At 41.0% G+C, this 27,607-nt stretch overlaps 1 protein-coding gene across 1 annotated transcript in view; it reads right to left on the minus strand.

Annotated features, from left to right (window-relative positions):
* ARHGAP36 (Rho GTPase activating protein 36) overlaps positions 1 to 26,833 on the minus strand; it is a 56,893-nt gene extending 30,060 nt beyond the window's left edge. The window contains exon 1 of the mRNA XM_055122039.1: positions 26,720 to 26,833. The gene's annotated coding sequence lies outside the window, so the exon portion shown is untranslated. The remainder of the gene's footprint in view (positions 1 to 26,719) is intronic.
* Positions 26,834 to 27,607: the final 774 nt, after the last annotated feature.

Raw genomic sequence — 27,607 nt, forward strand, 5'->3', positions numbered from 1 at the left:
AGTTTTTGTGTGAACTCATTGGTACCAACCCTATTTGTGTGTGGTGTATACCTGTGTGATGTAGATATAGTGTGTTGTGTATGAAAGTATATAATGCATGTGAAGTATTTGTGTTTAAGTGTGCATGGAGCTTTCTATTTAGGTATATGTATGTGTGAGTATATGTGTATTTCTGGTTATGTATCTATATACCATGGGCATGACATGGACTTCCAAAAGAGGGAAAGTCAGTTATCCTGGACTATATTTACAAGGACACAGCTGGAAATCCTCTTTTTAGCCAGGTCTTTGGGCAGTGAAGCTTGGAACATGTTCAAAGAGGAGCAGCTAGATGAGGGTAGGAGACTTGTAGCCATGTCACATGTTAAACAGATGAAGGAACTGTGGAGGTTTACCCTGGATAAGAACAGGAGGGAGGGAAGAGGAGGGGTGGGCTGTCACTGTTCCCTTGGAAGAATCATGAAGGTCAGTGCCAGGTCCAGAAAGAGATTTGGAATCAGTTTAATTAAAAGTCCTAATATTTTATTAATCATGGCTATCATTTGATAAGGATGGGCTTACTTCTGTGATTCTGACCCTCCTCCCCAAAGGGTTATTCATAAAGGAGTTTTCCCTATTGTTCTCATTGAAGCCCACACCACAGTTTGAAAAACCAGGCAGGGTTCCCTAAATCCTTCCCTTGCTTTTATTTTTGACAATAAAGTGTTTAAGCTGTAAAGCCTTAAAAGGCATTTTTATAAAAATTCCCTTACTATTTTCAAGTTACCAGAATATAAAAATCTTGGCCATAACTGTATACAAAACAATGAGATAGATATTAAGCTCTCTGTGTAAGCAGATCTTATTCCCTCTCAGAGACCTGGTAGCCTATCAGAAACTGTATTTGAACTTGCTAAACAGGCAGCAGTTCCTTAGCATTAGATTAGAACTCCTAGGATGGTTCTTTGGAGTATGCTGGGGCTGGCCAAAAGGAAAAATTGGTTTCTGCTGAATTAAGTTACTGAGTCCTCTCCTCTCCCTGCCTCTTCGCTCCAGACTATGAGGGGGCAGAGGAAAGAGGAGACAACCCCAGGTCTGGTCTTTGGCTGGTAACCAATGACGCACTCTCACCAATATAGATTTTGGAGGTGGAGACTATGGGAAAACAGGTGGCAGTGGGGGCAGGTGGCAGTCTGGAACGGGTAGGGTCTGCCAAGGGGAAGTGAAGGACATTGTGGGCAGGGGTCTTGGGAAATTCTGAAAAGCCCCGCTCTGTTTCCTGGAACTTTTAAGAGAACAAAAGAGCATTTCCCAAACGTGCCTTGTCAAAGCAGCTCCAGGAAGGTGGTGGCCTGCTAGCCACATAATTGAACCCATGTTGTGGTCTTTGCACATCTATGCCCTCCACAACACAGGGACAGGGCAACCAAACATTGACCTCAAGCACAAAGCAGGAACCCGAAGAAAGCCCCTTTCAGCCCTCCACAACTGGCAGTGAGGGGCAGTGGGCAGTGAGTAGAACCTCAACTAAAGCAGATTTGCTGCCAACAACCTTGTATAACCTTGAGCAGGCCGTTTCCGTCTTCAGACTTGTGTCAGCATCTCTTAAAGGAAGGGGTTGAATTTGAAGACCCTAAGGGGCCCCTGCTGATGCGTTGATGGGACAAGCCAGGCAGACTTTCAGGCAAAAGAACCAACACTCAGTCCCCCCTCCCACCCTCCACGCGTCTTTCCCCAAGCGACCCTGTGTACCCTGCAGGGAATATTCATCCTTGAGCCTTCAGGGACTTTGGGTTGACAGGCGGTGCCCAGGGCGGCCGGCCCCAAACTCTGGCCGTCTCTGCGGGCGCCTGAGCCAGCGACTCCGCCTCCACGCTCGCCCAGCGTCCGCTGAGCCCATAGCGCGATTGCCTGGCGCTAAGGGCAGAGCTGGTGCTTTAAGCGCGGCTTCGACGGGGCAGTCTCGGGAATCGGGAACAATTAACTAAAAGCCTACGGAAAGGAAGGTGGAGAGACTGGGGGACTGCAAGCCAACCCTCAGGGTGCCCTACCGGGGCCAGAGCCCACGGAGATCCACCCATTCCCCCAATCTCCAGGATCAAAGCCCCCTCCAAGACCCTCCAACTCGGGGCTCCCCACTCACCACGGCGGGGGCGGGGCACAAAGGCAGAGGCGAAAAGGCAGTCCAGAACCCACGCCATGACCCGCGCTGATTGTCCCGCTGCGTCCCAGCTGGATTCCGCGCCGTCCCCTGCACTAGCGGCCCTAAGTAGCCCCCAGTGACCACGCCCTGAGCCGCACCCTGCACCCAACTGAGCGTGTCTCGGTCACCGGACACCTCCAGCTTGTCACAAAGGGGGCAGGGCCTTAGAAGAGCCCCCTCCCTCCTTCCAGCCGGAGGAGAAGCGGCCAGTCCCACAGCCCCTTCCCCCGGTTCCGAGGAAGGCCGGGACACCGTTTCCCACCGGGGAAGCTGTGACACTGAGTTCAGAACCTTGCCCCTTCCCCCAGGAAGCTCCATCTCAAGGAAGACGTCATTTCAGTCCCAGCGAACCCCAAATCTCAGAGGAAGGGAGCGTGCCTGCGCCCCAAGAGCCCTTCATCGGGCACACTAAAGCAATCTCCCCACAAGTTGGAATTTGAAGGAGATGGGGTGCACCTGATTCAGGGAGCCTCATCCCTAAAAAGTCTCTTCTGAGAGGAGACATGATCTCAGCCCACAGAAGGCCTAATAAAGACCGGAAGGGGTTTCTGCCCCAGGAAGCCTGAACGCTTTAAGGAGACACTTGCTTCCGTCTGTGGAAACCCAAGACTTTATAGAAGGCATCCCTTCAGTCCTGGATAGCTCAAAATCCGATTTTAGGTCACTGCCAACGTCCAGAGGACTGGATTTGTTTTGCCCACACCCTTCCCTCCAAGAAGTCCACAAACTGAGTTACTTTCCTGAACTTACCCCAAAGATCCAGCAGGGAATAAGTGGGTTTTGGGGGGGCCTGGGAATCTCTGTTTTGAGGGGATGGAGCCTCATCTGAGGTAAAGGTACACATAGACAAGTATGTGTAATTGCAGGGTTCCCCCTTCAGTAAGTATTGGCTTAAGGATTCTATTGTCTGAGCTGTTGCTCAAGGTACTCACATAGGAGTGGGCATCGCCATTTATTTGGAGAAAGAATTGGATATTTGACCTTCCAGTGGGAGTGGCACTGTATAAAATTTCATTTCACTTTTTTCAGGGCTTTGTGTTGTAAATGTGTTTTTGGTTTGGGGGCCACACCCAGCAGTGTTTACTCCTGGCTTTGTGCTCATGGATCACTTCCGACAGTGCTGGGGGACCATATACAATGCTGGTGATGGAGCCTGGGTCAGCCACATACAGTGTAAGCACTTTTACCCCGCCATATCTTTCCAGCCCTTGTATTTTTTAATGCTTAAATACAGATGGGAGACACCATAATAAGTTGAGTTGGGAGCATCTTGTAGTGGTAAAATATGAACCATGTTGAGCAAGAAAAGCTTCTGAATGGAATTTCCTTTTCTATTCAAGTGGAGTGGGGTGGAAGGTGCATTTATTTCTCCCTGAATTTGTATACATTGGCATTTGCATAGATTGCATATATTGAAATCTGTATACATTAGCATTTGTGTAGACATGTCCTATGCCTTGTTACTCTCAACCAAAATGTTAGTGAAGAGGTAAAAAGAAATAAGAAAACTCTTCTTCCATAGCTATATTGTAGATCTGAGGAATAGAAGCAGCAATTACAGGTCATCTGAGGAGAACAGTTATTACATTTGCTAACAACAGATACTAACACATTAACTCTGAGAAGGGGTGCATAAAATTGGAAGATTGAAACTTTCTTTCCCATGAAGTTTATAGCAAATTAGAACTGTGGTGAAAGTTTAAATGTGCTTTCACTGTCAAAGGATGGCATTTTCCATTTTTTTCTGGGAAACATGATATCTATTTGTCTTTCCACCAACTTCTAAATTATTCCCAATTTTATGCTTTATATTTTTCTGACAATTGTATGCTTTTGCTTTCTAACAACAACCCCAAAAAAGCATTCAACAAACCTTCTGTTTTAGTAATTTCTACTTTCCAAATACCTGGTCACCCAATCCTCACAAGTTTAATATCTAGAAATGTCCATTTTGGAAGCCTGTAGGGATAGTACAGTAGTTAAGGCACTTGTATTGCACCCAGTTAACCTGGGTTTGATCCCGGCACATCACATGGACCCCTGAGTCCATCAGGGGTGGCCCCTGAGTGCAGAGCCAAGAGTAAGCTTGAGCATAGCCAGGAGTGACCCAAAAACTAAAAAAGAAAATGTCAAATTTTAGTCTCTGGATACTGAAATCACAGTCTTACCTTTTCCCATGAGTTTATCCAACACCAGCTTTGTAATTAGCTTTTATTCCAATTGAATGAGGGCTTTTTGCATCACTTTTTTGGCTCTCAAAATCTGTCTTCATGGTTCAATCCAAGGGTCACCAGTAGCTCAAGTGGCTCTGCTGCTTGGGGGACTCAACTTGAGATACAAACTCATGCACAACTATTCTTTGTTGCCTTTCCCTTTAAGAAATGCATTTTGGTTTTTTAAAAAATAAGCTAAGGATTCTCTAGACATAGATTGGAAGCCCAATTAAAGCTATTTGATTTGGGGACAATTATTGAACTTCTCTGAGGTTTGGTTTTTCTTTTCTGTGAAGTGGGGATATTAATAAAACCAAAGGATATTCTTTTGAAGAATGAAAGAAAGGGGAAAAAAGCAGGCAGAGTTCAAAATTCTTCAAAAAATCATGCACTAGCAGTTCTCCTTCTTCCTTTGCTTTGATATACCTCTTCTGCAAGTTAATTAGTATTCTGTTCCCTTTGAAAATACTTACCCTTAACTAAAGTTTATGTAACAGAGAAATTCATTCATTCACCAATACAACCATTTATTCAACAAATGTTTATTAAATATCTTCTGTGGGCAAGATATTATACCATGTAAGTAGTGTTAATTCATTCAATGAATTATTTTAGTTCATTTAAAATTATTTTCAATGTATAATTTGTATGATTAATTTGAAAATATACTTTTGACTATCCTAAATAAAAAAGATAAGGTGCAAAATGTATGCACACTATAGTAAAGAAAGTGCAAATAAATAATTATCTTGTGCATTGAAAGAAAAAAGTCTAGGAGGAAACATATCAGCATTTTACTAGTAATTGTATTTAAGCAATGTAGTTATAGGCAATTTTTAACTTTTATCATTTCTATATTAGTATCTTCCAAGTTTTCTTTAATAAATACATATTATTTCCTGGAGTAAGAAAAAACTGCTTAGAGAGAGAAATTCTGCAATTGTACTGAATAAAATATGAGCTAGGCTAGAGAAGGGAATCACAGGCAAATATTTGAGCTGGAGTTGTGCCACTGTACAGGGCATCCGGATAGGTTTTGGAGATTCAGAACAAGCTGAAACTTGACCTGTGAGTAAAATTCTCGACTCCCTTCTTGTGCGAAGGTACATAGGTAAACAGCCATGTCTTCTCCTTTTCGCTGATCTATAAGTTCGAAGCATGCTGCTGAGTAGCCAGGAGCCTGCTATCCTGGACTACTAGCACACTTACCCTAGTCTATACACTCAAAAACACACATTTTGCATATTCTCACTGAGACAGTCCAAGTTCTATACCTTGACACACATTGCTGCCTTTAAAAGGTCTGTCATTGTAATTGCAACTAAAAAAAAATCAAGCACCTTTCCTTTTACCTAGGTCATTGTTTTACTGAGGTCTTGTACAGGAAGAAATAAGTTCTAACTAAGAAGTCAACATCAGTATCACTATCATCATCACTATCATCCCGTTGATGGTCGATTTGCTTGAGCAGACCCAGTAATATCTCCATTCGTCCTAGCCCTTAGATTTTAGAAGCCTCTCTTTACTCATCCTTCCCAATGGTGCCCGTGCCACATTGGAGCCTCTTTCAGAGCCTGGCAAGCTCCCCATGGCGTATTCATATGCCAAAACCAGTAACTAAGAAGTCACAACAATAAAAGCAAGTTTGAAAACCTTTTGACTATGAGGAAAAGAAGGATCCAAATCTTACAATTTTCTTAGAAGCACAACAGTGCTTGGCACCCAGGCAAAAAGTTGACTAATCAAATGGGATGCCAGGAATCAAAGGCCCATAAACCTTGCTATAGGTCAAGGTTTTCTGAAGTAAGATCCATTTGCATAGGACACAACAGAATCATCTGACATAGTCTGTAACACTGAAAATTCTCTGGTTCCATTCCACACCTACCATGCAATAATTTCTAGGCATGGGAACCAAAATATATCACTTTTTACAAACTCACCCTTGGGTGCTCTTATAGCCAATACAGAATCTTGAATATAGAAGAATGAAATATTCTCCTGAACCCCCCCCCTCCGCTGTTTCTTCTATTGCATGCCAGCTGCGGAGAACTCTGAGACAGTGTTCTCAGTCTTCTAGAAAAATTCATTACTTTTTTTTTAAATTTTCCACACCAGGCACATTTCATTTCATTTTATTAAGTTGATCGACAGGAATTCACTGGTTTCCTCAAAAATAATCAGAGTTAACATCTTTCATTGACTTTCTAGTTAAAACAGGGGGAGGGAAGAGCTTTTTATATGTGATTGTGTTGAATACTAACATAAAGGAAAGGAAGTAGGTAATGCTGCTTCTTTATTTTTAATACCATTCGACTTGCTCTGAGTATGTAAAATATAGTATAGATTGAGATTGAGCAAATCTTAAGATTTGACTTCTAAAGTGAGTCTGGTTAAATTCAAAATAAACACATTCCAATTGTTGATGTTTTCTAAGAATCCTTATGTATGTCTATATAGCATTTTCACAGTCATGCTCTAAACTGGATCTATACTTATTTGTGCTTTTTAAAAATTGAATTACCGTGAAATACATTCACAAAGTTTTCATTATTGAGTTTCAGTCATACAATGTTCCAACACCCATCCCTCCACCAGTGTACATTTCCCTTTACCAATATACCCCCCCATCCCTCCTGCCATCCTCACTCCTGCTCAGCCTGCCTCTATGGAAGCACTTTCTTCCCTCTGTCTCTCTCTCTCCTTCTCCCTTTCCTTTTGGGCATTATGGTTTGCAACACAGATACTGAAAGGCCATCATGTGGGTCTTTACTTCTTAAGGGAGATTCCTTATATTAGATGGGAGGCTGCTGAAATACAGTGAAAAGAAGATGTCATTTAAATTTAAAATTATCTGGAGTGATTGCTGAATTACTGGTTGAATGAAAGTATGGTTTTCTGGACCTGAGTCCCAGACTCTTCCTCAAGAAAATGGGAATCCCAGTACCCCTGCATGCTTCCCTCAACAGGTTTCTATGAAGGTCTCTGATAATTAAACAGTAACATTTAAAAGAACTCTATCCCATTCGGGAATAACATTTAAAAAAACCTCTATCCCCATCCCATGGAGGAAATTACCGTTATCCTCATTTTAGCAACTGTCTTCATAGTTGCTTTTTGAGAAGTCTTATCAGAATGTCCACACATTGTGTGCAGGGATTCCATGTTCCCTTAAAGGTGCTATAAGCATAAGGATCTCAAGACCCTATATCTTTGCATCCTTATTTTTCTTTGGGAAAGATTTGCCTAGGTTAACAATGGTATCTGTACAGAAATGAAGGGGGACTTCATTTTACCTCTTTTAATCTCAAAAGGGTCCACAGGTTCTCATTTCTCAAATGAGAATGCAAAAGAGACACATGACAGTCCTTCAAAACTCTTTAGTATTCTTAGAAAACATTGATTTTGTATTTCTTGCTTGATTGCTCTGTTTTGTTTGTGCTACCAAGGATCAAATGCAGGACCTCACACATGCAAATCAAACACTCTATCATTGAGCTACATCCCTGGCCCCAGGGGGCATTACATTTACATTGGACTCTACAGTCCAGTCCTATTACTTGCAAAGATTCCTTTTCACCAAACCTGAAAAGGTTCCATGTTTGTGAAGTAGAAAGGGGAGACAATTATCCCAAATTTTAAGTTAGAAAACCTGAAGCTAAATGCAATGAGCTAGTCCAAAGTCCTGCGGGAGGGGAGGGGTGAGGTGAGTTGAGACCAACCACCACATCTTTCACTGCCCCCACCAGCCAGTTCTTTCCAATACTCTTGACTATATCCCAGGGCTGCCTGTCAGTGTTCTGACACCACTCAGGAAAATGCAAGTTTCATCCTGACACCGGGATGACAGAGCAACGATTATGCTTCGGTCCCCAAGGAGGCAGAAAAATTGCTTTTAGTTGACAAGTGGATCTCCCACACACCTACCCCTCTGGTTGAAGGAAAAGATAAAATCGAGTGAAAAATCCCAAATGCTCGCTTAATTTTGTAAAGTATTTTTGCTCTTTGAGGTTTGGGATAGGAAGGATGAGAGAGTTTTCCAACCCTAGACGTCTCCCAGGGAGTGGGGGAGGAAATAGTAGTTAATAAGGAGAAACACAGAAGGAAATATTAGAAAGAGAAAAATTAGAGGTCATCTTTTAGTTTTGTGTATAATAAATAATATAAAATGGAATTACTGAAAGGAAAGAAGGCTATAAGTAACAAATATATGTCTATCCCTTAGAAAAACTGTAAGAGACACAGGACACTGAGATTTACATTATAGATAAAAATTATGTAACTTCCAGTAACAAATATTTAGGGGACCATCTACTTCCACATGTTCCCAGATATATGCAGGCACGAAGTCATAGAAATATTGCTTCTGAGATACTAGTGCTGAAGGTCATCTCTGCAAATCACTTGCCAATGTATGTTAAATTATAGAAACTCCCAGCGTGTTCTTAGATCATTTTCACATGTGAACCTCATACAACTTTAGGAGGCTGTCATGACAGAAATGAGCACAACTCCCATCTTAGAGATGAAAAAGGTGAAGCTTGAAAAAGGGAAATGACTTGCCCAGGCTTATTCTAATGCTTTATTTTACTTTAGTTTTTTATTTATTATTATTAGTGAATCACCGTGAGGGTACAGTTACAGATTTACATATTTTGGTGCTTGTGTTTCACTCATACAATGCTCAAGTACCCATCCCTCCACTAGTGCCCATTCTCAACCACTGATGATCCCAGTATCCCTCCCACCCCCACACCTCACCCCCCCCACCCCACCCCGCCTCTGTGGCAGGGCATTCCATTTTGTTCTCTCTCTCCTTTTGGGAATTGTGGTTTGCAATAGAGGCCATCATGTTCAATCTATAGTCTACTTTCAGCACTCATCTCCCATCCTGAGCGGATCCTCCAACCACATTTTACTTGGTGTTCCCTTCTCTATCTCATCTGCCCCTTCCCAGCATGTGAGGCCGGCTCCCAAGCTGTGGAGCCAACCTCCTGGTACTTATCTCTACTCTTCTTTGGTGTTAGTCTCCCATTCTATTATTTTATATGAGTGAAATCTTTCTATGTCTGTCTCTGTCTTTCTGATTTATTTCACTTAGCATGATACTTTCCATATTTATCCACTTTGCCATCTGATAAGGGGTTGATATCATATAAGGCACTGGTTGAACTCTACAAGAAGAAAACATCCAACCCTATCAGAAAATGGGGCAAAGAAATGAACAGAAACTTTCTCAAGGATGAAATACGAATGGCCAAAAGGCACATGAAAAAATGCTCTTCATCACTAATCATCAGGGAGATGCAGATCAAAACAACTATGAGATACCACCTCACACCACAGAGACTGGCACACATCCAAGAGAACCAAAGCAACCACTGTTGGCGTGGATGTGGGGAGAAAGGGACCCTCCTACACTGCTAGTGGGAATGCTGACTGGTTCATCCATTTTGGAAAACAATATGGATGCTTCTCAAAAAAATAAAAATTGAGCTCCTATTTGACCCAGCAATACCACTTCTGGGAATATGTCCTGGAGAGGAAAAAAGGTATAGTCAAAATGACATCTGCATTTGTTTGTTCATTGCAGCACTGTTAACAACAGCCAGAATCTGGAAAAAAGGTATGTTCATGGCAGCACACTATTTACAATAGCCAGAATCTGGAAAAAAAAACCGGGTGCCCAAGAACAAATGACAGGTTAAGGAAACTTTGGTACATCTACACAATGGAATAATATGCAGCTGTTAGAAAAGATGAAGTCATGAACTTTGCATATAAGTGGATCAACATGGAAAGTATCTTACTTTAGTTTTGTTTTGTGCTTGAACCAATACTTATATCGCCTTTTCTTATGCTTGGCTTCTTCTTCTGTTTCCCATACCCAGACTGAAATCTGTTCTTTTTTTGTTATTTGGGGGAGACTTTTGGGTCACACCCAGTAGTGCTCAGTGGTGCTCATGGGATACTCATGGCTCTGTGCTCAGAAAGCATGAATGTCCCCGGGGCATGATACTTTCCAGATTCTGGCTATTGTAAATAGTGTGCTGCCATGAACATACCTAAGGTGCAGGAGATCAAACCATGGTTGGTCTCGTGCAAGGCAAGTACCTTAAACTCTATTCTACTTCTTTGACCCTGAAATCTGGTCCCCTTTGAATTCCAGATACTGAGGACTTTCCTGTATCTGAGACTTTCAAAGCCCTTAAAAGTTTCCTACATAGAGTATCCTCATTTTTAGGAGAAGCATGACGAGGCATTTAAGAGTGAAGTGTCATAATGTCTGCAATATACATTCAATAAGTGAAAATAGATAGGGAGAGAGAGAACGTGGAAATGTGGCAAATTGCTGATGAGGGTACACACAAGTATTTTTTCTGCTTCTCTTTCTATTTTATTGTATGTTAAGTTTGAAAATATAAAACCTTAGGGAAATATCCTCATATAAGCAGCCACTTCACATTCTTTTTTTTTTCTTTTTGGGTCACACCCGGCGATGCACAGGGGTCACTCCTGGCTCTGCACTCAGGAATTACCCCTGGTGCTGCTCAGGGGATCATATGGGATGCTGGGAATCGAACCCAGGTCGGCCACGTGCAAGGCAAACGCCATACCCGCTGTGCTACCACTCCAGCTCCAAACATTCTTATACTAAAATATGGGACCAAGGGTATAGCACCTCCTCCACTGTTCCACAAAACAAATCACTAATTCAGCAAGAGAAACCAGATGGAACCTACCATGTACCATTTGGATGTCTCAGATGGAGCTTGAATGTTGAGATATGGCTGCATGCACTGAGTGAGATTGTGTGTGTGTGTGTGTGGAGGGAGGGTTACAGTCAGAAGGCAAGTGGGGACCCCAAAGAAGTTCCTTAAATTCTAGTCAAAGCTGCAATATTTCTAGAAAGAATATTTTTAATTTTAGGATTCTTTGATCAGGGTAATAAATTTCATTGGAGAGAGTTTGGCCTCTACATTCCAAGGTGGCATTACGTTCTAGGGAGAGGAAGTGATTTACCTAACATCGCCCAGCACATTAGTAGTCAAAATGGGACTAGAAGCTGAGTATCCAACCTACTGGTTTGAGGTTTGCTCCACTATCTCATTCTGTCAAGGTGGGAACCTTGATTTATGGGTGTTGGAAAGGTCACCTACCCACCCTAGGGCTTTTGCTCTTCAGCTGAACATGGTACTTGGGGAATTTGTTGTCAGTGAGACTCCATGCCTCTGGGAGCAGAGCACTGGAATATGGGATCTGTCACATCCCATTGGGATGAATGACCTCATGCTGAAATTGTGACAACTGGATCAGTAGAATCTGAGAGTGCCACCTGTAGAGTCCATCCTGGTTCACTTGGCTTATGCACCGTGGATGGTCAAGGAAGAGGCAGCCATGAAAAATGTCCTGAACACTAGTTGTAGGAGACTTTTCCACCTCTCTCAGACCCTAAGTGATTTATTTATATACTCGGTCAGACACTCACAGGATTGGGTCATAACTTAGCTTGGCTGGACTCTCCTGAAGGATAAATGGCAATGTTTTGTAGTTTTTTTAATTGGATCACCATGAGACACATGGTTACAAAATTGATCATGATTGAGTTTCAGTCATACAATGTTTCAACACCATTCCATTCACCAGTGTACATTTCCCACACCAGTGTCTCCAGCTTCCCTCCTATCCCCACTTCTCTTCCCTCCTCCAAGATCACACCTCTATGGCGGACACTTCCCGCTCCCCTTTCTCATTTTTCCTTTTGGGCACTGTGGTTTGCAATATTGTTACTGAAAGGGTGTCATGCCTACCCCTTTACCTCCTTTCAGGACTCAATTCTTGTCCAGAGTGATCATTTCCAACTATCATTGTCATAGTGGTCCCTTCTCTGTCCTAACTGCACTCCTCCCTTTGTGGCAAGCTTCCTATCATGAACCCAGTGAGAATGCCAACTGGTCTAGCCTTTTGTGGAATAGGGACATTTTACTATGAAGATTGATAAATCACATTAGTAGCTGTGGGTGGAAGCAGACAGAGCAAGCAGGGAGAGGGCAAAGGGAAGGGAGAAAAGCAAAGGGTAGGAGAGGTAAGAAAAAGGGAAAAAGAAGATGCAATGAAGGAATTTTCTTGCACACTGCTGAAATCTCTGAACCTTCATTTTCTCTTTCTTTTAATCACTCTCTATATTAATTGCCATTTGTCAATGCAAGGAAGTCTTTCTTCACTGTGACTCAATCTTGGAACAACCAAAACCCTAAACAGGGAAGGAATCAGAACTCTACCTAGATACCCGTTTTTACCTCAGTGCTGAGTTGTGCTTCTCCCCTGAAGTCTTACATCTCAGGTATGGTGGATGCCCATGTATAAACACTAAAAACCAAGGGCAAACGATGCTAAGGATTAACTATCTGCCAAACTACTTTGGACCTGACACTCACACCCCTGACTTCCGGGGTTCAGCCTTCTCTCTTACTTTCAAGAGCCTTGGATTTATGTCTGTGCCACTCTATTCTACAGTTTCCAGGAGATTTGTCAAATTTATTGCAAACCAAGGTACAAAGTAAGGGGGGAGCAGAATCTCCTGACCCCACACTAGGCTGTCTTCACCGGGGCACCTAGAAGGGGGGGTTGAGTTTCCCGCCCCGCCCCAAGCAGAACCCTGGCAGCCAAAATCCTCCAGAACCCAGCTGCAGCCATGCTCAAGTGCTCAACGCCACTCTCCACATGCTTGGACGAGCCTCACCCATGAAAGAACAGGCAGAGGAACCCAGGTATGTGGGACCTGTGGCTGATATCTCGAAGCCTGCTCAGATTGGGACTGGCTCTCCTCCACCCAGTTGCCCAGTTTTCCAGTAGCTTGGCAGTCACACCCACAAACTGCCCCCAGTGCTATGTAATCCCATCAATGGCCAAGATCCAGAGACTGTAAAATAAAGCTCCCAGAGGAGAGCGATGCAGTATTTCCTGGAGTATGTGGTTGCATTCACGGCAGTGTGACCGCTTATACTCTAGCCCACTGATGTACCTAACATAGCATACATTTGTTTGGTTTTAACATACTTCCTTGCATTCTCTTATATATGGTCCTAAATGTCTCCAGAATCAAATACAACAACATTTACACACTTCCCTCTTATTGTGGTCGAAAGATGCTTGCTGGTGGGGTGGGTGTTTGAATATTATCTGTAATGAACTATTGTGATCTACTTTATGAAAATAAAATATATAAAAATAGCAAAAATAACAAAGTATGTGGGAGGGGTGCTACCAGAGACAGAAGTTGCTACCTAGAACCAAAGAGCAGCCATACCAGAGAGGAAGGATGGCAGCTCTCATATCAGGTGTAGCAAAGGCATTTAATGCATTCAACAGGCTAAGTTTGCATGTCAAATTGAAGATTAGGATATAGCCAGAAAGTTGTTCTTTTGCCCTCTATGAAAGAAACTTGGCTAGATGACCACTATCTGGGTCAGCTCTACCTTAACAAAATAGAGGACAATTTGAGTTTCTGAGTGACTGTGGATCCTTACTTTGTTTTAAGAAGGGGAACTTGGAACTTCTTCCAGAAGAGGATTACACTGTGGAGTCTGCATACGGGTGTTAAATTATAAGTTCTTCTAGATAGCCAAAATCTGGGACCCAGTATCCTAGGATATGAATCACAGCTCTCTCCAACCTTCAAAGGGAATATAGTCATGACTATGCCCACCCCAGATCACAATGTTGCTGTTCTCAGACACTGGCCTGAAGGATAGAGTCAGGAGGAGTGGGGATATTAGGGCCCAGAGCCAAGTTCAAGTACTGAATACAAAATTTTAGTTTCTCTGGGGGATTTTCCCCTTTGCTCTACACTGAAAAGAAGAAAGGACTGTTTCTGTTACCCTCCTCACTGAGTAACTGAGCTTAGCCCCTCCTGCTGCTGTCATGAGCTCAGAGAACAAGTGGCCTCTCATCCTGTCTATCCTAACTTTATTTGTCTTCTTTGCAGAACTCGACATTGCAATTGCCTCTGTTTACTCCCCGTTTATTGAAACACTCTATGTTTTGGCTTGAGAACACTCTGCTATATTTGTTTTCATATCTCCTATTTTTTTGCTGTGCTGCATTCTCCTCTGGTACCCTACATGGAAGTCTCCTTCTAGTTCCTATCATTCATGTCCTATCCTAGCATGGAAGAGCTCATTCCTTATCCCTCAGAATCATCCACAGCACCCAAAACAATATCCTGAGCTAGTAGACAATGTTTACCTAGTTGGTTAATATTTGTCAATTGCACAGATCCTGGTACATAAAAAAATGTTTATACAAAGGCTATTATGTGCATCCTCCAGTTTCCAAACATGTCCTTTATATTTACCTGATTCCATCTTCATAAATAATATTTTGAAAATGATTCTTTATTATTCATATTCTTATACGAGTGAGTAGAGGAATGGAGCTAATATTTGCTTTCTGCATATTCTGCACAAAGTGCTTTATAAACATTTAAATATTCACCAAGGCCCTGTGAAGTAGGTGTTCTTAGCCACATTTTACAGATAAGAAAACTGAGGCGGGGCTGGAATGATAGCACAGCAGGGAGAGCGTTTGCCTTGCACGCAGCAGACATGGATTCGATTCCCAGCATCCCATATGGTCCCCTGAGTACTGCCAGGAGTGATTCTTGAGTGCAAAGCCAGGAGTAACCCCTGTGCAACTCCGGGTGTGACCCAAAAAGCAAATATAAATAAATAAATTTTTTAAAAAAGAAAACTGAAGCACAGAGAGATGCCCGGGATCACTAAGACACTCTAATTTACCTCCTCTGCTTCTTCATTGTTCTGTAAAGTTGAGCATATCCAATTCAGTGAGGAATATTGGAGAAGCATATGAAAAGCATAACAAAGTGATATTGTAATTATTGTTTACATCTATGCATTCGAGGGGGGATTATTCCTATGAAATTTAATGGCAGGCTGACAAAGAGCTGAAGAAGAAAATAAAGCCCTTCTATTTCCAACTATTCTTTGCTTCCCCATTTCATGTTAAAAATAATAGGAAATAATTGCTTAGTTACTAACTGTGGGCCAGCACACACTATACTTGTTTAATACTCTAAACTTGTTAATACTCTAAACAAGTATAGTTCATGCTTTCTTATCCTTGTCACCACCCTAGGCCATAGGGGCTGATTATTATAGCTTAATTTACATGTAAAGTAATTACATCTCACAGAGTTAAGTAATTCGTTCAATAACCGCTGTTTTGACTCCACAGCTAATGTTCTCTCAACATGACTGGGATGCTTTTCCAAGGCAAGAGGGAACCTCCATTCAGAGAGATAATGTGATGTCATATCTCCTGTCTCTGTATCTTACTTGTTTTTTTTTTTTTTTTACTCTGGGCCTGCTGCTTGCCTCTCTTTGAGGATGGGACTGCTCTATATTATCAGAAATCTTTCTATCTGTGCTCTATATCCTCAAGCACAATATAGGTTCTGCCAAACTTCTTTAGACCCCCCACAGAGAGTTCTCGTTAAAACCTTGTGTGATAAGCACAAGGCACTCCTCAGTGGAGAGAATTATTAATAAACCATCAGGCAAAGCCCTTTTCGTCTCCAAATGAGTTGAGCCTTCGGTGCTTAGGAGATGTATCAATTTCTCGCTTTCCCACAGCTTGAAGTCATGAGCCCACACTCCCCGCCTCCACATGGCATCCATTCTCCTGGGAGGTTCAGTAACGTCAGAATTTTTTCACTGAAAGGTTGAATTATGTGTGTGACTTTAGGAGGATGAGGTCTCAGTAAAGGGGAAGAAGTATTCAGGCTGTGATTTTTGCATGCAGGTGGACCCTTGGGATGTTTCTTGCCATGGGAGATAATGTCTCTATCTCTAGCAGCCACACAATATGCTCTAAAGATTGCTAGTGTTATTATTAGAAATATTAACACTCACTCTTAGAAATATTAGCACTCATTTGTATAACAAAATTCCATTTATGCATAAGGCTCTGGCAAAGAATTTATGCATAATGCCTCTTGCAGTATTCTGACTTTAATATTCACCCCCCAAAACCATCTTCTGTTCATATTTTGAGGAAAAGAGCTTTCCCAAAGGAAGCTATCAGTTGAAATCCTGAAAAGAAAATGTTAGCTAGCTAGAATAGAAGGCCAGCAATGATCCTGCTGAAAAAACATGCCTTTGAGTTTATTTAGAACTTGAATGTAAATCCTTCTCTTTACCTGCTTCCAGAAACAGCAGGGCCCTCCTTGTTCAAAGAGAAACCTCAGCTCCTCTTACCAATAGGAGAAGGAAAGAAATCGGAGTGCAGGGGGTAAGAAGAGGTGGACTGGAAGTAATGGAGGGAGGGTGGGCAGGGATTAAGGGCCTTTGGTACATAGATGGTGTCGAGGAGTGGAATAGCTAAATATCCTGTATGCCAGAGTCAATGCTTTTAAGCAGGAGATCCAAACCACAACAGCCAAACTTAAAATTGTGCCTGTCAAAGAGGTAGGCTGGGGCTTGTGGTAGATGTAAGGGAACCTGGGGACACTGTTGGAGGGAAGTTGACACTAGCGGTGGGACTGGTGCTGGAACATTGTATACTAAAATTAATTATGATTAACTTTGTAAATCAGAGTATCTTAATAAAAAATAAAAATAAATGAAAATAAAATAATCTGGATCAACGATACCTCTGATACATTACATTAAAATGATTTGAATATTTTGAAAAGTAATTTTAAAAAGTTTCATCTTTGGGACCAGAGTGCTACGAAAGCTGGGAGAGCATTTGCCTTGCATGCAGCCGACCTGTATGGCATCCTATATGGTCCCCTGAGCACTGCCAGGAGAATCTGCTGACTGCAGAACCAGGAATAATCCCGTAGCATCATCAAGCATACCTCCCCCCACAAAAAACAGTTCACCTTCCAGGACCCAGAGAGATAGTACAGCAAGTAGGGTGCTTGCTTCCCTTGCATGTAGCTGACACTGGTTCCATCCCTGGTGTCAAATAAGGTTCCCCAAGCGCTGGCAGGAGTGACCCCTGAGCTGAGAGATCCCTGAGCCAGCAGTAAGGCCTGAGCGCTGCCTGCCAGGTGCGGCATAAAAAACAAAACAAAATATTCACTTTCCAGGTCTCTTTTCCCCATTGATGGTCTCAAGGACATCTCTTGTGGAAACTGGCTCAACAATAGTCTCTGCCCCTCCCCCACCAATTTTCTCATGCATTTGTATGAGTTCCCTCTGCAGCCTGCAGAAAGGCAGTAGGAATAATCATAGCTGCAACTCATGGAGCTTTTACTATGAGTCAAGCACTAAATTATGCACTTTACGTACATGATTTCTTTCATACCCATAATAGTCCTTTGAGAAAGTTTTAGTAGGATCTGCACTTTACGGAGGAGGACATTGAGGTTCTGGGTGAGGAAGAAATCTGCCAAAACCCACACAGGTAGATAATGCAGTGTCAGCATTCAAACCCGAGTCTACCAGACAGTGAAATTCTGTGAGATACTGTCTCTCCGTATTGACTTCTGTTTCCTAGATGGGCACAGTGAGATTCCTCAAACAGAAAGCAGTCAAAGGAAAGACTCTCAGGGAGACAGAAAAGGAGAGTTTTCCTCCCCATTCTGCCTGTAACAGGCGACATGATTCTGGGTGAGTCACTTAAAAGATCCTGCTTCTGAATTTGCAAACAGGGTCCAGAGTGTGGGAGACTCAAAAATGATGAGCTGTGGAAGGTTATTCCTGAAAAATTTATGTTTTAAAAGCACCATGCAAATGTGAAGTGCTCCTCATCATAATCCTTAACATTATTATTCCAGTTATTCATCTACCAATGAACCTGGGATAGAGTCCTGGCTCTGCCCCTGAATCCGGGTGCTCTTTAGGTGCAGAGACAAATGGTCTCAGGGAGTCAAGGTGATCCATTATCCGGATATGGATTATTTCTCAGAAGTAAATCGTTAGCCCTGTCGGGCGGCTGATGAATTCTCCCACTGCACCTTGGGGGCTCATCGCTCTGCATGGGACGTGCAGGGAATACAAACAGTGACTGGAGTTGCAGTGGAACTGCAGACAGGGTCCTGGGGGCAGGGAACAAGTAGGTTCAGGTTAGATTCCAAGGAGCAGTACTGATCCCAATCATAGTGACATGACAGATAGTGATCCCTACCTATAGCACTATCCAAAGCAGAAAATGGGTAGTTTCTCTCCCAAAGCCTGAAGCATCCTTAAGGCAAACAAAGCACATAAAAGTCAACAGATTCGTATATAGAAACAACTGACGGATTAATAAGAAGAACAGGGAAAAACAACATAAATAGGAAAACTGAAATGGAGAAAGGCAGGTAGGGATAAAAACAAGGACAAGTACACACATATACAGAGAGAGAGAAAGGAGAGAGAAATAAATTAAAGGTCATAGATATTAGATACCTGGATTAGGAGGAATCTAGTAAATAGGAAAAAAACAGAAGAAAGAGCTATGAGGAAAGGGAGAAAGTAAAGAGAAGGTGAGAGTAAATCTTTAAAAAAAACACCAAGATTCAAAAAAAATTCCTAAAAGTAAAAATATACACAGAAAGAATTAAATAAAGTAAAATGTATTGATAAATCTATGGATTCCTAGAAAAACTTTGTAACAGTTTGTAGTAAGTAAATAAAAATATCATGTCACTCCTGTTAATCAGTCTGTGGGTTAGTGGGCCATCCTTCCCAGAAAACAGACATATGTTTCTAGTTAGTTTAAGTGATTATATTCAAAGGACCCTTCAGGCAAGAGCTTATTTCGTTGTTTTTTTGTTTTTTGTTTTTGTTTTGTTTTAAATTTTTTTTATTAGAGAATCACTGTGATGTGCAGTTTCAAACTTATGAACTTTTGTGTTTGCATTTCACTCATACAGTGATCGTTTACCCATCCCTCCACCTGTGCCCATTCACCTCCACCAATGATCCCAGTATCCTTCTCACCACCAAGCCCCCATCCACCACCACCCCACCCTGCCTCTGCAGCAGGGCATTCCCCTTTGTTCTCTCTCCTTTTGGGTGTTGAGGTATTGAGTAGCCTTCATGTTCGGTCTATAGTCTCCTTTTAGTTCGCATCTTCCAAACTGAATGGGTTCTCCCAACATCCTCTACTTCGTATTCCCTTCTCTATCTGAGTTGCCTTTTCCCTCAGCATGTGAGGCCAGTTTCCAAGCTGTGGGGCATACCTTCTGGTCCTTATCTAATACTCTTATATGTTAGTCTCCCACTCTGTTATTTTATATTCCACAGATGAGTGCAATCTTTCTGTCTATCTCTCTCTTTCTGACTCATTTCACTCAACATGATACTTTCCATGTTGATCCACTTATATGCAAATTTCGTGACTTCATCTTTTCTAACAGCTGCATAGTATTCCATTCTGTAGATGTACCAAAGTTTCTTTGGGCATTCTGGTTTTTTCCAGATTCAGGCAAGAGTTTAAATGATGAAATATCAGGTCCTCTGTGGTTAAGACACATTTCAGATCTGTTTTGACTCCTACTTTAGGACTTGGGCTCCCTCACCTATTCCAGCATCCTTTTTACCTCACCAAACATTCTTTATCTCCTCTTCAATTTGAGGCAAATGAGAAGGAAAGACTGAGCAATGAGTTCCAATAACTATACCCTCAATTGAATGAGACAAGCACATATGATTTTTACTGTATAAGAAGTGTTCCAACATCCAGACTGAAATGAAATCAGGAACAACTTTGTAACTATGTACCTCACAATGAGTCAATTTAAAATGTAAAAATAAAATAAAAGAAGTGTTCCTTGCAAAAGCAATTTGAAAACCTCCGGTTATACAAGGACAGATGATCTTTAAGGGTCCTGCCCAGGAGTGCATGACTAAGAGCTAATTTGTTCAAATATAGACCCTCAGTAATTGGACAGACCTTGATTAAATTTTCTGAGCCAAATGTGACGTCACTGTCGGCCCCAATAATATTTATCTGTGGCCGCAGTCTATTGATTTTGTATAGTATCAATATTTCTTGGCACAGTTTCCAGTGCTGACTATAGACTCATGATTATGTGAAATATTCAAGATTGAGATGCCCTCCCAGTTAAGCCACAGATGGTTGATGGTGTGTTTATCTGCCTTGGGCAATATGTATCAGTCCCTTTGGCTTGTGCTGGAACATGGAGAGTGAAACAATTACCTCTAAAAGGAATATGATGCTTGGGTAGTAGATCAAGTTGGCTCAAAGCTAACAGATCACAAAAAAAAGCCTGAGTGTATGAGTTTTGCTTTGCTCAGCTCTACTTGGATGCTATAATATATGCCTTAGGGCTCCTGTCTCATTTCATATTCATTCATTCATTTATTCTATAGTGAGTTCTTTTACTGTGCCAAGCTGTGTGCCAATGCTAGAAGGGATACAAAGATAAACAGATACAGTCAGGAGAGAAATAACAAATATCTCTCAATAACAAAAATCTCTCAAATATCTCATTTGTGAATCAGAATTCTGGTATAGTTACGGGCATTATAAGGGCTAAAGCCAAGAAATACTTATGATGTTCAGCATCAACAAATAGGCTATGAATAAATATTTATGAGAAGAAATAGTTTTATTGGAATATTACTGTATATGCATGCTTTTAATTATTCCCACTGGCAAAACTGATGAATCAGAAACTCTTTTGTATTCAATATTCAAGATGCATAGCATTATTATTATTAGTTCAGGTAAAATAATCTGATTTTTAAAGTACAATTCTAAGCAGTACAAGTTACCCTAATAGTTTTTATTTCTCTTTTAGTTACACTTTCTTGGTGATAGAGTTTGTTGCTAATGGTCTGAGAACACTGGTTATTTTTTTTTAGATAATTAAGGTGTTTACTGCAAGAGAATGGAAGATTCATCACACTCCTTGATGCTGCCATGACACTGACCCTGTTATTCTCAAGTAGAAATATACTTGTATAAATTTGTTTTCTTAGTCATCCATCCTTTTATTTAAAATTTTATCCATCTAACAGTACACCATGTCCCTTATTTGAAGTATATACAGAAGCAGATATGGGGACATGGAGAAATTTAGACATAGACCTTGCCCTTGAAGGGCATATGCTTCAGGAGAGAAATAACAAATAACTTGAGATATTTATGATGAATGCTGTAACAAAGGTGTGGGCAAAGAAATGCTTCAAAAAACCAGGACTAAAAGTTGAAAGTAGCTAGAGAAGCTTTAAGAAACATATCACCATAGCGGGGGTGGGGAGGTATGAAGGTCAGTCCAATTAATCACTGTGAAGGTGTTCAAAGCCAACCTAAAAAAGTTCTGTGTTTTTTTTTTAAATCAAGAGCATGCATTAGTCAGAACCACAGCCAACTTCGCTACAGCAAGAAATCAGTTTGTGTCTGGGTTTAACCAAGAAAGAATTACATAAGTTTAACTCCTTCCATTTAAGATGAAATATACTCACTCCTTAAAAAACACTATCATGACTGGAGAGATAGTGCAGCAGGTAGGGTACTTGCTTTCCATGTGGCTGACTGAGGTTTCAATCCTTGACATCCCATATGGTCCCCCAGGTCCCACCAGTAGAGATGCCTGAATGTTGAGCCAGGAGTAACTTATGGACATCACTAAGTGTGGCCCCCAAATCAAACAATTTTTTAAAAATGCAGTAAAAGGTATGGTCAGAAATCAGTTATGGTGCACTAAATCTAGCTTCTCAAAATCAGACTTTCCTTGCCCACTTTATAAGCCTAACAAAGTGCTTCTCTCAAAAGGACAAAATAATTTTAGTATTACTGGGTACCATGGAGGCTTTCAAATTATTCACATTCCAAAGGAGACTTAATGATTTCCAAGATAATTGGTTGTAAGAATAAGACCTTCTAAAAACCCAGCAATAGAATATTCGTGATGCCATGGGATGATTCAGAGCATTTGGCTTTAATTACTTTGATTTTCCGCCAGGATTTAATATATGAATATTATATTGCTATCTTCAATTTAATTTCTTGTGTAAATGGATTGTGGCAGAATCTCGTAGTACTGGAACTGAAACATAATTCAGCATGGGAGACACTATCTTAACTCATCTCATTAGTTGGGCCACTTGTTGTCCTTCAGGCTTTGACAGCCAGGAGATAGGAAAGTAGCAGAAGTGATGTGATATCTAAACCTGGGTCCAGACAGACATGAGCCATAGTGTCTATTTGATTACATTGTTGCATAGACATAGATAGAACTGAATTTTCAGGAGAAGTAAAACACCCACTCTAGCCAATATGCAGATTCATTTCCAGGTCTTTTTTAACATACTGTAGTGCAGAAAGATTGAACACACATGGAAAAGACTAAGTTCTAGTTCTAAATTGGCCGCTAACTTCCAATATGATCTTGAGCAAGTCCTTTAACTTCTTGGAATTTTAATTTCCTCATCATTAAAGAGAGAATTATGTTATCTCAAAATTCTTTTAAGGGTGAAGTTTTTTGACCTATAAGTAGCACAAGACAAATCCAACAATCTTGGCAACATGGTTGGAATAAGGTTTTTCTATCCAATCTGTGAGTACTACGCAGTTCCCTAATGATAGGCAAAGTTCAGCAGAAGAAAAGAGACATAGTGAATATCATTGGGGGGAGATGGTAAAAGAAGGATTGGTAAAGGAAGTAGCCCTGCCACATTATTGAAGTATTATCTAAGACCTGGATGAGCTTATTTAGACCTTAACATTTGGGCTTGAGGAATGGGATAAAAACTCATGGTATCACTGTCATCCCATTGTTTATCGATTTGCTCGATCGAGCACCAGTAAAGTCTCCACTGTAAGATTTGTTGTTACTGCTTTTGGCATATCAAATACGCTACAGTAGCTTGGCAGGCTCTGCTGTGCAGGCGAGATATTCTCGGTAGTTTGCCAGGCTCTCCGAGAGAGGCGGAGGAATAGAACTCGGGTCGGCCATGTGCAAGGCAAATGCCCTACCTGCTGTGCTGTCGCTCCAGCTCACTGAAAGGATAAAAATTAGAGGAAGAAATTGGGACTCAAAAAGTATTAAATGGGAATTAGCATAATAAGGAATGCATTTGTAAATAACAGACAAAAAGTCTGCATGTAAAATGTACAATAAGCTGCAAATATGTAAGAAAACAAGGGAAAAAGATTTAAATGCTTTAATAGGAATTGTAGAAAAGAGCCTATGCAAAAGACCAATAACTGTATGAAAATGTGATCAACCTTAAGACTCAACAGCAAAATACAATAAGTCACAACAAGATATCACTAAACACCCACCAGAATAATTGTGACTTTAAAAACTGACGTTATGGACTGGAGCAATAGCACAGTGAGTAGGGCGCTTGCCTGGCACATGGCTGAACCAGGCTTGATTCCTCAGTCCCTCTTAGAGAGCCCAGCAAGCTACCGAGAGTATCCCACCCCCACAGCAGAGCCTGGCAAGCTACCCGTGGCATATTCTATATGCCAGAAACAGTAACAACAAGTCTCACAATGGAGATGTTACTGGTGCCCGATCGAGCAAATAGATGAACAATGGGATGATGGTGACAGTGTTATTCTGAGGGTGAATAGTGGTAGTAGAGCGTGTAGGGTATTTTCCTTGCACATAGCCAATTTGGATTTAATCTCCAGCATCCCATATGGTTTCCCAGCACCACCAGGAGTAATTCCTGAGCACAGAGCCAGGAGTAACCCCTGAGAATCACTGGGTGTGGCCCAACCTCCCAAATAATTAAATTAAGAATAAAAACTGACAGTATGAAGTATTGATAATAATAATGAAAGAATTCAAATTGGTGAACTGTTTAGCAGCAACTACCAAAATGGTTGAATTCATCTTCCACAACAAATATTCAGATTTCAGTGACTATGTATCTCTAGTTTAGTGTAGAACTAGATGTTTTTACTTCCAGTCACCCCAGGGTAAAGGCTACTAAATCTTGTGTTGTGATGCCTGTGGGGCTAATCAGAGCGTTCCAGAAAAGGCAAGCAAGGGAACAGAGTTTGAGTCAAATCAAACTTTCAGGTTCCTGAACCGAGAAGATGCCAAAGAATCTTGGGAAAATTCAGCGGAAGAAAAACCATACAACGATGTATAGTACAAATACCTAGAGAGGAATCTCCCTGGGAAAGGGGCATTTGAAAGAGTTTAAAAGGATCAACCACCAAAGTACGTAAAGGAATACACATGATAAATTTTCAGTGCCTGTATTGCAAACCATAACGCCCAAAAGGAAAGAGAGAATGAGAGAGAGAATAACAGTGCCTGCCATAGAGGCAAGCAAGGGGAAAGGGGGAAAACTGGGGACACTGGTGGTGGGACACTGGTGAGGGGATGGTGTTGGAACATTATATGACTGAAACCAAATCATGAACAACTTTGCAGCTGTATATCTCATGATGATTCAATTTTTAAAAAAGAAGGATCAGTCTCAAAGCTTCAGGGACACTGGGCTGTTTGGTCTTAGTTGGTACTGTGACTTAGAAGTTTGTTAGCTCCCTCAGAAATGACCCAGGCTTTTCAATCTTAGAAAATGTGGCTGATATATCTAAGTCTCTTTTAGCTCTAATTATCATTACCACTGAACCTATGATTTTCTTTTTAAAATATTTTTCTTTGGGGGAAGGTAGGTTATTTGGGCCATATCTGACAGTGTTCAGGTACTACTCTCAGCTTATTGCTCAGGGACCACTAGGTGATACTCAGAGACAATTTAATACCAGGGTTTCCACCTGAAACTTCTATATCAAAGCATGTATTCTGGTTCTTTGAGCTATCTCTCCATCTTCATTTTGCTCATTACATTTCTAGAAGCAATTAATACATGTTTCTTGCTGACAATTTGGAAAATCATATAAAAACATGAATGTTTACACTTACCTGTCATTCAATTTTCTGCAAGCTTGAGTTTATTTTCATTACTTATTAAATATTCCTTCCTTTAATTTTTCATCTTGGCTTTAGCATTATTCATACTTTTGAATTATTAGTTTATTGAAGTACTCTTGAGTACTTCACACGAAGTACTACATACTTCTCACAAGAGTATAGATTTTATATGTTTTAGGGGTCAATTTTACCACCACTACAAAAAAGTGCCAGTAAACCTCCATAACAATCTATAACACCTTTCTCTTTATAAAATTGTTATCATAGAGTTTTGTATTCTGAGTGATATACATATATATAGAGAGTGAACATTTCCAAGTCATTTCAAAAGCTATGATTCTGTCTGATTTGAATATTTACAAAAAGTATAAAATGGAATCCCTTGCCTTATGAAATTTACATCTGGTTAAAGAAGATTTATACAAAACCAATATTATAAATTGAAATAAAACGAAGTGTCATTTCTTTGGAAAAGCTAGGAGAATAGCAAGAATTCAAAGGAGGAAGATATTGCTATGGAAAACCATAGCAAGGGAAAGCTCTCAGGGAAAGTAGGACTTAAATTCACCTTGAAAAAATTACTGAAGGGTAATATCATTTTATATCATTTTATAAATAAATACTTTGGGGAAAGCTGGACTAAGAAATCAGATGCAGTTATGCTTTCTGGTGTTCTGAATTCCTCTGGCCAGGATTTCACCATTCTCCAGTGGCTAATCTTACCTATGAGTCCACAAACCCAGGTTTCTAACCTAAAAGAAATTTGGAGAATGAATGTGTGAAAAATGAAGCACTTAGATCAATGTATCATAGCTTAGGCTCAGATTTTTTTCAGTTTAGCAATTGACTTGTTTCTTTTTGCATCTTAAACACAGGTGTTTCAAATGTTATGGTACTAATGGTTAGAGTTGCCAATTGGACAACTATGTATATTGCTCACTACCTGACTCTAGTGCTGTGGTAACAGTAAATTCATTTCTGTGGCATGGTGATCACAATAAAAGAAGAATTAGATAATGCTTATGGTACAACCCTCCTTTATCCACTGAAAACATAGTTGAAAATTCATAAAGTTCACTAAACCACATATATATTCTGAAAAGTATACCTGTGAAACAAGGAAGAAAAACAAGCTTGAAGAAACTTGTAGAAAGATATCTCTATATGACATATACCACAGCTAAAAATTCAGTTGTGATGTATCTTAAAGTTCTTTGCCTATATTCAGGACATTTGGTAACAAATAGTTTTATTGACCTTCAACCGAATTCTACTCTGAGTTCAACCTCAGTCTTGTTGCTCTGTAAAATGGGAAGCATCCAAGGTTTCCTTTTAGCAAAATCCATGTTTGGTCTATGAATTCTTTGAACCTTCACAGCCTTTCTGATTTCAGGAATCCCCTGTAAATGTGTAAGCAACACTAAGAAAAGTACATCTTACCCTTTTTTGCCAGTCATCACCATACCCAGGAATCCAAGTCCTTTAGGGAATGAAACCAGGAGAAAGATCAGGCCCAGCCCAAGAAAAGAAACACAAAGAGGTGAAGTGGGTGGGTCCCCATGAGGAGACACCAATTTAGCAGAGGGAGGATCTTGATACCTCCTCCTCTATCTGCTTCTCCCCCAAGTGTTCAGCTGCAGGTTATACTTGAGTGCGTGTCTATGGAGATGCCTGCTCACAACAATCTACATGGCTGCCAGCTTGCTATTTCAAACCAATTGGAGAACTCGAAGTGAGGTGAGGTACCCTGAGGCCAATCATAGTGGAAGTGTCTCTTTAATGATCACAGAGACTGCATATTTGGCTTCTCCTCATTGGTTCAGGCCAACTGAAGTCTGTCTGGACTCTCAGCCAATGCTGAGCTACCAGTGAACAGGAATAGATTCAGCTGCTGGATGCTGTTTTCTTCTGAGGCTGATGGGTAGCCCTGACTCAAGGAATCTCTCTTTCTGTCTATCTGTCTCACCCTTGTCACCTCTGACTGAAAACTTTTGCTCTGAAGCACAGAAGGTATGAATAATGGGGCCTAATTAAGGCAGCCTGATGAGAGATAGGAATGTGGGAGACCAAGGGCCATGCCCAGATTCAGTCCCTGCAGGTAAGTGAAGGTGAACTGCTAAAGGGAGATAAAAAGCATGTAGAACTGGAGGGAGTGGGCATTGTAGGCTAGAAGTCCAGGGAAGATTCTAACAGATCCAAATTATTACTTTATTCCCTTAAGCCATTAATAGTAAAGTGATTTGTCTATAAACTTATAGTGCCTTCTCTATTCTTACTTAGTCTGGAAAGAGTTATTTCCAAGAGAATGAAAGAAGTTTGTTGAGTGTA

The sequence above is a fragment of the Sorex araneus genome, chromosome X (assembly GCF_027595985.1).
Source record: "Sorex araneus isolate mSorAra2 chromosome X, mSorAra2.pri, whole genome shotgun sequence".
Lineage (NCBI taxonomy): Eukaryota > Metazoa > Chordata > Mammalia > Eulipotyphla > Soricidae > Sorex > Sorex araneus.